Source organism: Saimiri boliviensis, chromosome 12 (genome assembly GCF_048565385.1).
Source record: "Saimiri boliviensis isolate mSaiBol1 chromosome 12, mSaiBol1.pri, whole genome shotgun sequence".
In the NCBI taxonomy this organism is placed as follows: Eukaryota; Metazoa; Chordata; class Mammalia; order Primates; family Cebidae; genus Saimiri; species Saimiri boliviensis.
Genome location: NC_133460.1, coordinates 73731808 through 73746663, shown reverse-complemented (window position 1 = coordinate 73746663; position 14856 = coordinate 73731808). Strand labels below are relative to the sequence as shown.

The 14856-nt window shown below is 39.8% G+C and overlaps 1 protein-coding gene across 2 annotated transcripts in view; it reads right to left on the bottom strand.

Annotated features, from left to right (window-relative positions):
* STAMBPL1 (STAM binding protein like 1) overlaps positions 1-13717 on the bottom strand; it is a 42034-nt gene extending 28317 nt beyond the window's left edge. For both annotated transcript variants that reach the window (XM_010333292.3, XM_010333293.3), the window contains exon 1: positions 13627-13717. The gene's annotated coding sequence lies outside the window, so the exon portion shown is untranslated. The remainder of the gene's footprint in view (positions 1-13626) is intronic.
* Positions 13718-14856: the final 1139 nt, after the last annotated feature.

Genomic DNA, 14856 nt, shown 5'->3' with positions numbered 1-14856 from the left:
GCTGAATTCAGGGCAGGTAAGGTACTATTTCACCTTTAATAGACAAAGATAGCAAAAAAAAAAAAAAAAAAAAAAAAGGTGTATAATAATAATAGGTACCATTAACAGAATGCTTTCCTTCCCTGATTAACTGGATACATAAGCACATATTATCTCAGTTAGCCTTTTCCAATAGGAGGCGGTTGAGCCTTGGGATTAGACATGCAGTTTTCAGGGTTAGAACACCTGACTGCAAATTCTGGCTCCAGGAACTGCTAACTGCAGACCTGCAGCTTCCCACACTGCAAAGGAGGTTGATAATAGTATCTAATGAATAGGGGTACTGAGAAGGTGAAGTAAGACAATGCCTGTAAAACATATAGCACAATGCTTGGTGCCAGTAAACACTCAACAAATGATTACTACCATTATTTCCATTTACAGATAAGAAAACTGAAGCCTAGAAGAGATAAGTAACTTAAGCAAATGACGGAGCAGAGACTCTAGGTACCTAGGAGTCCAGAGCTCATACTCTCAGTCAGACAGCAACACTGGCACGTGGCCTCTCATAGTAATCAGCAAAATCCAAGTGAAGGTCACATCCTTGGGCCTTGGACAAGAATGATAAAATTTACTGTGGAAATGAAGATTTCAGTTCAGCATTACAAATATCTGATTCATAATCTCCTCTCTGCCAAAGAAATAAAAGGGCATTCATTCCTTTCACTTTTTTTTGGAATGTGATTTAACATGTCCCAATGGAGGCTGTATTCATGTTTGGTTTTGCACTGGACAATCTCCTCAATGCATTTTTTTTTCCACTCTTGTTGTCCAGGCTGAAGTGCAATTGCGCAGTCTCGGCTCACCGCAACCCCTGCTTCCCAGGTTCAAGCGATTCTCCTGCTTCAGCTTCCTGAGTAGCTGGGATTACAGGCTAATTTTGCATTTTTAGTAGAGACGGAGTTTCACCATGTTGGTCAGGCTGGTCTCGAACTCCTGACCTCAGGTGATCTGCCCACCTCGGCCTCCCAAAGTGCTGGGATTACAGGTGTGAGCCACCGCAGCCAGCCCCCTTCACTTTTTTTATTGGCAGAATGATTTAGTGTCTGTGGACTGACCACCTGGTATATACAGCTAAGAAATTCAAATCCATAATTATTCTATCAAGACAGTTCAATTCAAAATATTTGCCAGTTTTTAATACAAATTCTAAATTTTGTTGTATATGAAAGGCATTTCATATGCTCATCAATGTACTAATTTTGGAATCTTTAAATTCATGTGAACTTGCTAATTGTGCTCTCCTGTTAAAATGCTATAAATTCCTAGAAATAATGCATTTCTAAAGATAAGCTACCCAAAGGCACTAAACTTTAATGTATGTTTTAATAGACTTCCTTTTTTATTGCAATTTGCTTTTAACAAAATACTATTCCAAAGATAGTTGGTTCAATGAAGTATAATGACTCACAAATAAAATGTATTAAATAGGATAATTTTCCTGCCTACCAGTTGCCTGAAAGCTCAGAAATGGAGTTAGTCCTTGGGCATTATTAATCAATTTTATTTAATTTTCTTAAGGACAGTAGTTCAACAAAATGAATTGAGTCCAGCTCTATTATTCAAAAGCGAAAGACAGCTGGCCGTCCTGAAGTGCTTCTCATCCACTACTTCTCCAGTGTTCTCCAACCACAAGAATCTTAACTGTTTAACACATCCCAATAGAGGCTGTATTCATATGTTTGATTTTGCATTGGACAATCTCTTCAGTGCAGTAGGCAGAAGCAGAAAAGACAGTTTCCTTCCTTCACTTTCCCTGGCAATCCATTTTAAAAAGTTTTCTTTTTGAAGAGCCCCTTATTCTGGCAAAGTTGTTAGCAAGTGATCATCTGCTGCTCCTATCTGCTCACTACTCATCCCAGTCCTACAGCCCTTCCCTAAAGCTGCCTTTGAAGCCATGTTCCCTCTGGGATTGGTTTCTGGATAGTCTGCCTGCATTACAATGACTTGATGGAGGAGGGGTGCACTGGACACACATACACACATACACACACACACACACACACACACACGCACACGCACACATTTCTAGGCTCCACTGAGTCAGAATTTCTGGAAAGGGTGCCCCAGGGATCTCTTGTTTTATCAAGCAGCCCAGGACGTTTTTACACACATTAAAACTTGAGACTCACTGCATCAGTTACAAACCCTCACTAAGCACCAGGCCCTGATCAGGTGAACAGTCCCTATTTTAAAATCAACTCCTGCCTTGGCCTCTATGAAGTGGAGGCGTTTCCTTTCTCTTTCCTCCTCCCTCACTCTGCATCTCAAATATTAATATTCTGCCTTTTTTTCTTGATGTATCTCTATTCTATAAGACTCCTTTTATTTTCATGGCTTCAGCTTAATTTGAGATTTAGCATTATACCTTCAAATGTCCTCCATCCATTTCTACAAGGATACCCAACTGTGATTTTTCATTCAGTACAGTCCAAGGCTAAATACATCTTTCCTGCAAATATTGATAGCTCCAAATAAATTTATTCATTCATTCATTCATTTAATGTTATTTATAAAGCCCCTACTTTGTGCTTTCATTAACCTTACATTCTGCTAGGGGCCAGGAGTGAGGCAGAGAGATGTAAAAATAACAAACAATTATCTACGCAATTATCTAATAAAGATTGTGGTAACTGTGACAAAGATGAAATACAAAAACAATGAGAGTTATGCATTTTCTGGCGAAAAAAACCTTCTACATGATGGTGTATCCTTCATGATGTATCAGGAGACATGTCATTGAATTGTTCAACTATTAGTGATATTAATCTTGATCACTTGTTTATCTGTCAGATCTCTCCCCTGATACCATTTTTCTCTTTATTATTGAAAAGTGTCTTGTAGGGAGACTATGCAAATATACTGTTGTCCATTAATTGTAGCAACTGAACATTTTTTTTCCCTGAGACAATTATTGTGCTGTTTGAAAGTGGCCGTTTTTCTGTTTCCATTACTCCTTCTATAATTATTAGTTCAGTTGACATTCTTGCTTAAAAGTTGTTTGATTTTTACACAGAATTTTAAAAATTTAAGCTTTCAAGTGAACCTGCTTTCTTTATGGAATCTAGGTGTCTTAACATTCTTTAAAAGGCCTTTAAACTTACTCATCATAAACAATTTTAAAATATGTCTGCCAATCTTTTCTTTGGTACTTCTTTGGTTAGCCATTTTAGGATAAATAGGTTTGACTTGTGTGGAATTTATTTTTACATAAGGAGTGAAAGAAGAATTGGTCCTTTCTTGACCGCTAGGCAAAATGGCCTTCTTTCCTTCTGCCTCAATTATAATAGGGAATTGACTCCAGTTCTCTGAAATATACTTAACTGACTTAATTTCCAACACTCCCCAACAAGGTGATCTGCCCAAATGATGCATTTAGTACATATTTTTAAATGCAAATAATCTGGCAGCAATCAATAAGTTTACAGAGAGAGGAGGAATTGGTGGCCCAGAGAGGAAGCAAGTATGCAACACTGGAATCAGGAAACCCTTGTCTGAACTGAAGAGCAGTGAAAGGAATGGAGAAGGATAACAGTTATTGGGGAAGATTCTGAGGAAAAACCATACAACTTGGAAGCTAAGTCGCTATAATGAGATACAGGAGCATAAAGAAAGATATTATATTGTTGACATCTAAAAGAATTGGAGATGGTGATGCTTCTGAGTTCACCATCAGAGGTGAAGAATTGTCTCTTTCATCTCCATGGATGGTACCAACATCCAATCAATTACACAAATTCTGGCAAACCTTGAAATTAACAACCCTGCATCTACCCCTTTCTTTGGCCCCACATCCAATCTACCCCCTGCATGTGCAGATTCAGATTCGCCCTCCAAAACATCTCTCAAAATGGCAGGTTTTCACCATCTTTTGGGGAGGCTCCTTAATGTACACCCCACCCTTTTCTCTGCCTGCATTGCTAGAATCATCTTTTAATTGTTGTATTTGTTGCTATCTTGCTCCCCTTTGATTAATTCTACCTGGTGAAGAATCTACCTGTGGTGATCATTAAAAAGTCTGATTCAGATATTGCCATTCCTTCGCTTAAAGCCCTTGAATGATGTTCCATTGCTGTTAATACCTTATATCCTTAGTAAGTCCCACAAAGCTGGGTCTGACCGGACTGTCTCCTTATAGCCTTCTTTCACACTACTTCCTCCACTAGCTTCTTTCAGTTGCTGAAATGCACTATGCAAAGTCAATGCAAAGACACCCCATCCTCAGTTCACACTTCCACTTTCTACTCATCTTTCCCATGTTAGCTTAAGCCTCTCTTCTTCAGGCAAGTTATTTTTGACTATCATAAGACTAGGTGACTCTCTTGATTACATACTCATGAAGAAACATCAAATGAACCCAAATCAAGGGATTTTCTATGAAACAATCAGCCAGTGCTCTTAAAAAGTGTCAAGATCATGAAAGACAGCAAGACTGAGGAACGGCTGAAGATTAACAGATTAAAAGAGACTAAGGAGGCACAACAAATGAATTCAATGTGTGATCCTGGATAGTATCCTTGCTCAGAAGGACTCTGTTGAAATTTGAGTAAGACCTGTAGATTAGACAATAGTACTGTATCAGTGTTAATTTACTGATTTTGACAACTGCTGTGGTTTTGCAAGGTGTTAATATTTGAGGAATCGGTGTCAAGATTGTATAAAAACTGTGTACTATCTCTGCAATCTTTTGGATGTCTAAAATTATTTAAAAAAATATTTTAAAAATGCTTGAATAGCACTTAAAAAATCTTTTCAACAAGAACAAAAGGTTTGCATCGCTGACAACTATAATATCTATTATCTCTAAACTATAGGAAACATTTGCATAACGGTAAGAAAAAGAGTTGAGTAAAAATGGGCAAGTGACATGAGCAAGTCATAAGAGAAATATAAACATTTAAGTCACGGGAAATGAACATTTAAATTCACTAGTAATTAAGAAACTGAATTTAAACAAGGTATTTTAATGTATTTGATGGATACCATTTACAAGATTAGTCAAACTCAATGTGGATGAGGATTGAAAATATTGTCAATTTTTAAAATAATATTAATTCCTATTGACTAAGCAATTCCAATTCTAGGATTTCTCTATAGATTTCCCTGTTCATTTAATATACACACACACTGCAGCATGTTTTTAAAATATTAAAATTTTGGAAATAAAAATAGCTATCAAAAGAGGAATATTTAAAGTGAAGAATCTCTATAGCATATGAAGTCATTCGAAAGGACTTACATCTATTTGTACTGAACCAGGATGTCATCCAAGTTAGAGCATTAAGTGAAAACAGCTAGTTGTAGAAGAACATATAAAATATGGTTCCATCCTTATAATATGAATACATATGTATTCATTACATATACTGGTGTTTTGCAAGAAAAAAAGTCTGGAACAACATTTACTGAATTTTTCTCAGCTGTTCTCTTGAGAGTGGGATCATGAGGGACTTTCACTATTTATTTGTTGCTGTATAATTTGTTGTAAGTATGCATTACTTTGTAATCAGACAAATTAAACTTTTTTTTAAAGCCTAGGAGTTTTGAATAGGTTGCCCTGAATTTGAATCCTAGCCCTGCCACTTTCTATATGTGTAAATTCTGGTAAATGACTTTACTTTTAGAGTCTATTTCTCTGGTCCAAAGTTAAAAATAATTGTGCCTTCCTTGCCTCACAATATTAAAGTAGTAGTAGTTATAGCAATTATTCAAAAACTTTCTAAATCCTGGCCTGAGGCTGAGCTGGGTGGCCTTCAGGTACACATCATAACATCAATAGCAGAATAAAAAAGCAATTTACCAGCTATAGACCTTCAGGAACACAGAGCTGGAGAACCCTACTGCATAAACCCTTGAAAGTCAGTCCTGCCATATTCTGGGCCCGAAGTCCTCACACTTGTTTCTTTCAGCCTTTATGGTGACACACCAGCCTGCTTCACCCACCTGTTCCTTACTCCTCTGTTTCTAGACAAGGCACTGTGTGTCTCTAGCTGAGGTGTGCTTAGCCTCCAGTTAGTCCCATGCTCAAAAATGCACTGTGGTAGCCCAGTGCCTGCCAAAAGAGGTCTAAATCCTCACCAGCCCTTCGGTGTTCTGTTATCTGCGCCCCTTCCCCTTCTCTGTGTCTTTCACTACTCACTAATATGTTTTCTCTTACTTTCCTTTGATCAAACCCATCTCTTCCCTATCTAAACATCTGCCGCTCAGAAGAATGTACAACATTATCTCTGGAAAGTCCCACCAACCTTGTGGTTTCCCGATTCCACCCATCAAAAGATAGGCCATATTAAGAATAGGAAAGGCAATATATACAACCTTTATGAGAACTCCAAGTCAGCACTGACATATACATTATTATGTGAATATGTCTATAGAAATCAGGAGGAATAAATGCTCAAAACATAAAGGTAGAAGAAAGAATTTGAATATAAGATTAGATTAAGCTCTTAAGTAGATTCTTCTCAAAAGGGTGGCTACTGAGCACCTGCATCAGAATCTCCTGAGAAGACTGTTAAAGGCTACTGGTCACAGTGGCTCATGCCTGTGATACCAGAACTTTGAGTGGCTGAGGTGGGAAGATCACTTGAGCCTAGAAGTTCAAGGTCAGTGTGGGCAACACAGTGAAACCTCATCTCTACAAAAAAATATTTCAAAAAACATAGCGAGGTGTGGCAACACATACCTGTAGTCCCAGCTACTTAGAAGACTGAGGTGGGAGGATCGCTTGAACCCATGAGGTCAAGGCTGCAGTGAGTTATGATCACACCACTGCATTCCAGCCTGGGTGATAGAGCAAGATCCTGTGTTTTAAAAAGATAAAAAAGGAAGGCTGCCAGGCTCCACTCAAACCTTTTGAATAATCATCTCTAGGGGTGGGATGGAGGACATATTTTTATTTTGAGCCTAGTTTGAGAATCACTGCCCTAGTTACCTAAGTCATTCAATAATACTATACTTGACAAAAGAAAAATAACTATGCCACAAGAATATGATAGAGTTATATTTCTTTCAAGATCCACAATTTATTGAATTTTTCATAAATTGAAAAAAACCAAAGTTCTACACCCACCAAGGATTTTGAGTAATTTTTATCTTTTTTATCAATTTATTTATTTAGCTTAAGTACTTTATAGATTAAGTAAGCAGTTTCTTTGCCTGAGTTAACAGGAACATTAACACAGGAAGGGTTGTTTTAGGCTTCTCTTTCCTAATCTCATTCTATCCACCATGTCAATTTGTTCCTATAGTTAAAGAGAACTTACCTTGTGGAACAATTTATAAACCAACCTTTCAAGGACAAAACAGATTGGGGAAAAACAAACAAACAAACAAAATAAACAAAAACAGAGTCAACCCACTAGAAGACTGAAGCATGAGCCCAAAGGCAGAAAGGCCTTTTCCAGTGTTAAATAATAATAGTTGTAGTGACAGCATAAATAAAATCACAGGGTCCTTAGATGAGCTGAATTTAGGCATAATCATCATTCCTGGCTGTACTTTTCCTTACACTTTTAATTAAAGGTGCATAACTGATTAGTGCACCAGCCCCGCAAGTTTGAAATGTAACACTCTCAAAGGGAACCCGCACCTGAGCCTGTCTCTGAACACAGGCAAATGAGAAACAGGCGGGCAATGTTCGCAGGGAGTTAGAAAGGGTTAAAAAAATGAGTCATCACTGGCCTCCAGTTTCTCAATTAACGCAGAGAAGCATCAAATCACACAATTAAAATGAATAATTCCTGATGGGCCTCTTAACAGTTATCTCTTGCATGAGCTCTTGCTGAATCTGGTTTAGTTACTGTGATGCCGCTGAAACCTAAGCATTGCAAGGTTTAAAAAACAAAAATCCAAATTCACCAAATCTCAAATTTTTTATCTTTAATCAAATTTAAACTCACAAAATTTAATCTTTCTTTAAAAAGAATAGAACATTTGCTAAGTAATATAATGTGTAATTTATACAAAAGGGTAATTCAAACGATACACAGTATATTTTTAATGGTGAGATTTCAAAATTTGCCTTAACAAAATGATTAGTATTTTGTACTGGGTACTGAGGATACTGATTGGGGCAAGAAAAGTTGGGGCTTGTCCTCATGGCACTTCAGGGTTCCAACCATCTCCAAAGTAGATCCACCATCTTCAATGTAAAATTGGTACCCAGATGATTGCTAAGTTTCCTTGATGTTTTGGTATTTTGCAAGTAATGCATTTTATTAAGTTCTTTATTAAGAAGTGTTCCAATTTGTGTTTTCACATATGCTTTAAAACTGGATTATTCTGTTTTTGTTTTGCCTAACACTGTTGGCATACACAACACATATACATCTCTTTATACTCAATGATTCTTTATTGAAGGCAAGGAGTATATGGTAAACTAATTATTCAACTTTATACAAGACCAAGAAAAAGTTTCACCTACTTAGAAAAAAAACAATACTAGCTATAGATTTCTGAGAGTTATGAGAACAAACATTTATAAGAATGCACTAAAGTCAAAATAGTGGAATCAGTGATGGCAGATTCCATCCTAAAGCTCTAAAGGAGTTAAGAATTGCTTTTTCTTCACTGCCACAGGTGTCTTCCCACTTATAAATTAAACCTGGCTTCTTATAATTAGACATAATTACTTTGACAGGTCAAAGAACAGCTAAAATTTGCTTTGCCATTACTCTATAAATTATTCTGAATAAGCTGAATTAAAAGATGGTTAGAAATGTCATTATCACTCCACCACAGCTTACAAATGGGAGATATCTAAGACTGGGAGTGTGGGAGGAAGTGGATGGCAAAGAAGTTTTTCAGAATACTAAAATCTTCCCCAGAATCTGATACGTTATATGAGGGAGGCATAAGCAGCCAGAGTATAAGGAGAGACATAAGTATTGCATATGCCAACTGTCTTAGGCTAAAGAAGCAGAAAATAATCCATTTTCAAAAGCATATATGAAAACACAATTTGGAGCAATTCTTAATAAAGAACTTAATAAAAACATTACTTACAAAATACCAAAACATCAAGGTAAAACAGTAATAATCTGGCTACTAATTTTACATTGGAGACAGCAGATCTACATTGGAGAGGATTGGAACACTGAAGTTCCATGAGGGCAAGCCCCTACTTTTCTTGCTCCAATCAGTATCCCCAGCACCTGGCATGCAGGATAGGTGACAAGGATCCATACAAGTTAGGAAAGGAGGTGTTGGGGTCATATTGTCTGGGTTTGACAGCCAGCTGTATCATTTACCAGCCTACGATGCTGAGCCATTCACATAGCTCCTTTGTACATCAATTTTTTAACTGCAAAATGGTACTTAGGCATAAGATTGTTTAAAGAGTAATAACAAGAATAACAACAGACAGATATAGCACTTAATTTGGTGCCAGACATTGTTCTAAATGCTATGCATTTACACCTATTTATTTCTTCCTCCCTAAAACCTTCTGAGGTAGAAACTAATGTCTCAATTGAAAAGCGAGGAAACGGAGACTCAGAGAAGTTAGTAACTTGTCCAAGGACATGTGACTAGTGAGAAAAAAAAAAAAATCCCGTTTCCAACCACTCCATCATCACTGAGATAAACTTGTGTTAAGGCTTAGTACAGTGCCTGGCATATAGCACATCTTCAATAACTAATAGTTATTAATAAATATTTGTCAAATGTTTGCAAGATTCTGAGGTTATACCAGGCTTCAGCAGGAAAGAATGCTGTAATTCACTGTTGATGTGTCTGTGGGTGTGGAAGGTATTAATGATCATACTTGTGCCACAGGTTTTCAATCTCTCTTTCACATAAAACAAAGAATCCCGACATCTACCTGAGGTTTTCTTTTATCCATCTCAATGTCCCTGGGATCTGAGGACAGACTGTCACCATAAGACACTGTATTATCACTTCCACTCCCTAAAACTAATCCACTCTCCACCCAATTGCCAAAGTGCTCTTCTGACAAGGTACTTTCCTCACTTGCTCCCTTTCAAGGAACCTACAATTGGGTATCACATGAAATCAAAATTCCACTCCTAGCTTTCAAGCGCCTTAATCAGACATGGAGGACACCTGCTTTTAACTCCTGTTCAAGTGCTCAAGTGCCTACTTATCAAATAAATACTTAGCAGACATGGCCACATTTCTTTATGCAGAGAATAGCATTGATTGTGCTACTTCAGAACAGTGATAAGCAGTTTTTTATTTTACATAATATTTTACTTTTATGTATTTATCTTTGGACATAGCCAAATTTAAAAAAAATTGAGAATCTCATTTTACTTTTATTCAGAATGAAACAAGCTTGATCAGAGAAGGATATAAAGGGAAGAATTTCAAGGATAAATTTGCATTATGATTACCCACTAGAAGGTTAATATCCAGCTAAATTTCAGATAGCTTTCTAATCTTTCATCCTGAAACTGAAACCCGAAAACTGGGAGACTTTCTAATGATGGGAGATGGAAAGTCAGAAGTAAAACAAAACAAAACAAAACAAAACAGAAAAAGGAGTTATAACATCCTTAATATTCAAGACCAAACAATGCACCCATTTCCGAAAGAGTACCTTGAAAGGTTAACTAGAGCAAATCAAAATATAAGAATAATTGCTGCTTATATCAAGGGGCTGCTTTTAATAAATGCAAGTTACTAAGTAACCACCAGTCTGATTTAATGTCTCTAAACCAGGCATCCCCAAACTTTTTACACAGGGGGCCAGTTCACTCTCCCTCAGACCATTGGAGGGCCGCCACATACCGTGCTCCTCTCACTGACCACCAGTGAAAGAGGTGCCCCTTCCTGAAGTGCGGCGGGGGGGCGGATAAATGGCCTCAGGGGGCCGCATGTGGGCCGCGGGCCTTAGTTTGGGGATGCCTGCTCTAAACCAACCACATCAATGGACAAAAATAACATGGATTTAATTTAAAAGTCAGAAAGAAAATCAAACAATATGTGCTTTGAAGACTCAGCAATATGCCAAATGTTAAATTGGCCTGTCCACTTGGCATGCAGAGATGCAAGATTGTACTAGAAGTTAATCTGATTTGCTTAGAAATGCAAATAATTTCTGACAAAAGCCACATCCAGATGTAGCTACATCCAGATCATTCCCGAGTTGAACATTCTGATGTCAACTCAGGATTTCTGAACGTACATTCACACGTTCAGTTGGACAGTTCACATGTTCAGATAGCTGGAATAAGCAAGTCAACAGGTACCAATAGTATTTTTTTGTTTGCTTTTGTTTTTAGAGTTGCGTTTTGTTTTTGTTATTGTTTCTTCAATCGATGATGTTGGCCTTCTTAGTTGATTATATGAACTGGGATTCAATTTGATGAAATGTTTGGTGATTCATATAAGGTTATGATGAAAACAACAGCAGAAGAGGTGATGCAGTTTGGTTAGGAAGATATTCTAATATTTGTCACTTATTTAACAAATATTATCAAACAGCTGCTATGCATCAACCCTAAGGAATGGAAAGCTGGCTCTAATATCTTCAGTAATAACCATGAGTCATTTCCTGTAGTTTCAGTTGAAGCCATCTATAAATCTTTCAAAAGGTCAAGAAAAAGATGTTAGTATTAGAATCACAAATCCAGTAGATTAATTAAAATGTCTCTGATTGGTAAATGTGCCCACCAGGAAAGCACCTAGCACTCCCTGGGAAGAATCTACATTATTTTCTCTCACATTGCTTCTACTTCTCATGTTTTGGGCAAGAATTATCAGCCTTCTTTTCTTTTAAAATGCAATCTCATTTCTTGGATTGTACCTGTAAATTCTTACAGCTGGGAAGGGTCTAAAGAAAGGAAATGATCAAATGGTGTTAATTAAGTTTTACCTGCTGAAAGTAAGAAGAGGGAACTATTATTAATAATTCTTTATCACTATTTTTATCAGTCCTTCTTAGGAACGAACCCCAAAGACACCCTCCTTTCCAGAAGCAAATCTCTTTGCTGAGGACACCCTCAGGACACAGGTCCCTCGCTGCTCCCTCCAAACCTCCCACACCATAAGAATCCTATGAAACAGAGCAAGAGTACCAAGAAACAGGCCTTGAAAGTTGAGATAGGGCTAAAGGACTTAGGTTATCTGCCTTATAATTTAAATTTTGGTGCTTATTTTACAGGTGGGGATAAGAAAAGAAGTTTCTTCTTGATATTCCCAAGAACCAGTTGCTACATACATTACAGCTAAAGTGTATTCAAAAGCAGATTCTTGGTGGCACACAATTCGCTGTATGCACGTCTGAACAGAAAACAAGCAGCCAATTCATTTTCCAGGTAGATTCCGATAACATTTTATGCCTTTGAATGAAGAAGCTCTCACGATGCAAATGGTAAACAAAAAGAGCCTACTGCTCAACGACATTAACTTGTATTAAAAATAAAGATATGTATAGTACAGCTACACAATGCCCACTATAATCCAGTGGCAGAGTATATTTTTGAAGTGTAATGTAGCATCCATCCTGAAAACACAAAATTGCTAGTGGAAACAAGGATGGGAAAAAAACAAAACATGGTGCCTTAATTTCTGTGTAAAACCACCGTCAAAAGCTACCCTCAAAAAAATTGAAACGGCCAAACATTCAGGTGTAATTTATCTGCTGGAACAAATCTACCTTACTCACTTTGACAGGGTCTTCAATCATGAGACCATAAACCAGCATCCTAGTGATATCCATTATGTCTTCGGAAATGCCTTAAAATCCAGGACTTCATGTTATTCTCAGTAATGAGCAGGATGTTTGGAAAGCAGTGTGCTCACTGGGGCTTACTCTGAAAGCTGTCTTCTTTACTTATTACTGAACACTGATTTCCAGAAAGCAAGCCACCCCCACCCCACTTCCCAGGCACTTGAAAATTTTGTTTTTTTCAGACCTCTAGATCGGGCTCCATTTCCTGAATTACTTATTCCTTATACAAATTTTCTTTTAAACTTCAGCAATTATGGTACCTTAGGCTCTGGTGGGTATTGGCAGCATGGGTTTAGAGAAAGTACTGAAAAAAATACGTTTTGGAGATATTCCATTTCTTTGTGCATATCACTAGGGGGCTTTCGGTGAAGCTTTTAAGTTATTCAGGTGAGGGGCAATGTCTTAGCCGCTCATAAACGGCATAAAAGTAACATTATCTGGAAAGGCATGGCACCTGCTCGGCCGGGATAAAGGTCCGTTTTTCTAACCCTCGCCCCTCCCTCCTCCACACCGCGCCGCTAGAGACAGCGCGGTGGTGTCTCTGAAGGTCGACATCATCTTCAAGGCTGCAACCCACGGCTGAACCAGAAACACACGCGCACCCACGTACAGGTCACCGCCAGTCCCGCCCCGCCGCCGGGAGTCAGGGCTTCCTGCCTCCCTATCAAGGTGAAACTAATCCCGAGGGCCCGGTGGAGGCGGCCGATCGCAGGACTGGCAGGAAGGAAGCGAACAGCCGCCAAAGTGCATTTTCCTCCCCAAAGCCAGCCCGGGACCGGACGCCGCCAGCGGAAGCAGGGCCGGCGCGCGCCAGGCCGCGGGGCACACGCACCCGCCGTGCGCACTACCCGGCCAGGGCGCGCTCTCCCTCGCGCGCGCGCGCCGCTACTCACCAGCAACCCTCGTTGTCCGCGGCCCGCGTGGGACGGCGACTGCGGCCCCCGCGCCTGCCGTGTGGCCTTGGCATCCGTCTGGCCGCTGCAACTCGGGCCGCGGTGGCGTTTGCCGGAAGGCGCTGCAGCGGGGTGATACCGGCACCCGGCGAGGAGGCGCCCGCTCGCTGGCCTCGGCCGTGCCTCCTCCCCCTTCTCCTCTGCCGACCGGTGGAGCTTTGCGGGTTCCACTCGCGCGGGCTCCGTGCGTCGCTGTCCTCCTCCTCCTCGCTGTCGGACACCCCAGCGCAGGGGACGAACAGCGTCCTCGCAAACCCACGCGCAGGCCGACCGACCCCGAGCCTACAGCAGCCGTCCCTGCTGCCGCCGCTGCAGGAAAAGAAATTGTCACTGCGATGGTCCCGGCCTCCCCTGCCCCGGCCCCTGGGTGCCGCCTCCGCCTCTGCCTCCGCCTCCTCCTCCGTGGCGGCGGCGGCTTCCCGCAGTCTGCAGAAAAAGCTCGCAGGTGGAAGCAGGGTCCCTGCGGAGGGCCTAGAGCGAGAGTGAAGCGGTTAGGTGCGACTTTCGCTTCAGAAACCCTGCACGCCTCCTCCCCAGCCAGGAACCACCTAAACCCCCTTTTGCTCCACCATCAATTTCACCAAGATGGACCAGAGTGGTACCTTTGAAGACTGCACAGCACACAAGCCTCGATGAAGCTGGTTTTGACCGTTAAACTGTCACTGGAGTCTAGGGAAGAATAGGGTTTGAGTGAAAATCCCACTTCTACATCGTATTAGGAATTCCTTTTTGATATTTATCCATAACCGGCTACGCCCACTGTGAAGCACCTCCCCATCCCCAATCTATGTGTTCCTGGAAAATACGAACTATTAGGATATCTCCTGCATGTTAGATTAGGCGGTGTTCTTACTATGGTTCTGGCTCTGTGTCAGGTAGTCTGTACACGAAATCTTATTCCATCTGCTACAACCTTATTTATAAAAGAGACTCGCTTTTTGTTTTTGTTTTTTCCATGAACAAGAGACAGAGAAGTAAAATAATTTATCTCAGGTTACTCACCTAGAAAGCAGTAGAAGCTAAAATTTAAACTCTGATCCAACACTGAAAGCTGTTTCTATTGGCTTGACAGGTTCTATTAATTTATAAACATTTCATGAAGACTGTTGCTGCTGGTTGAAGTAGAGTCCTTTTCTTGAGCTTGGTTGGTAGCTCACTTCCAAGTGAGAG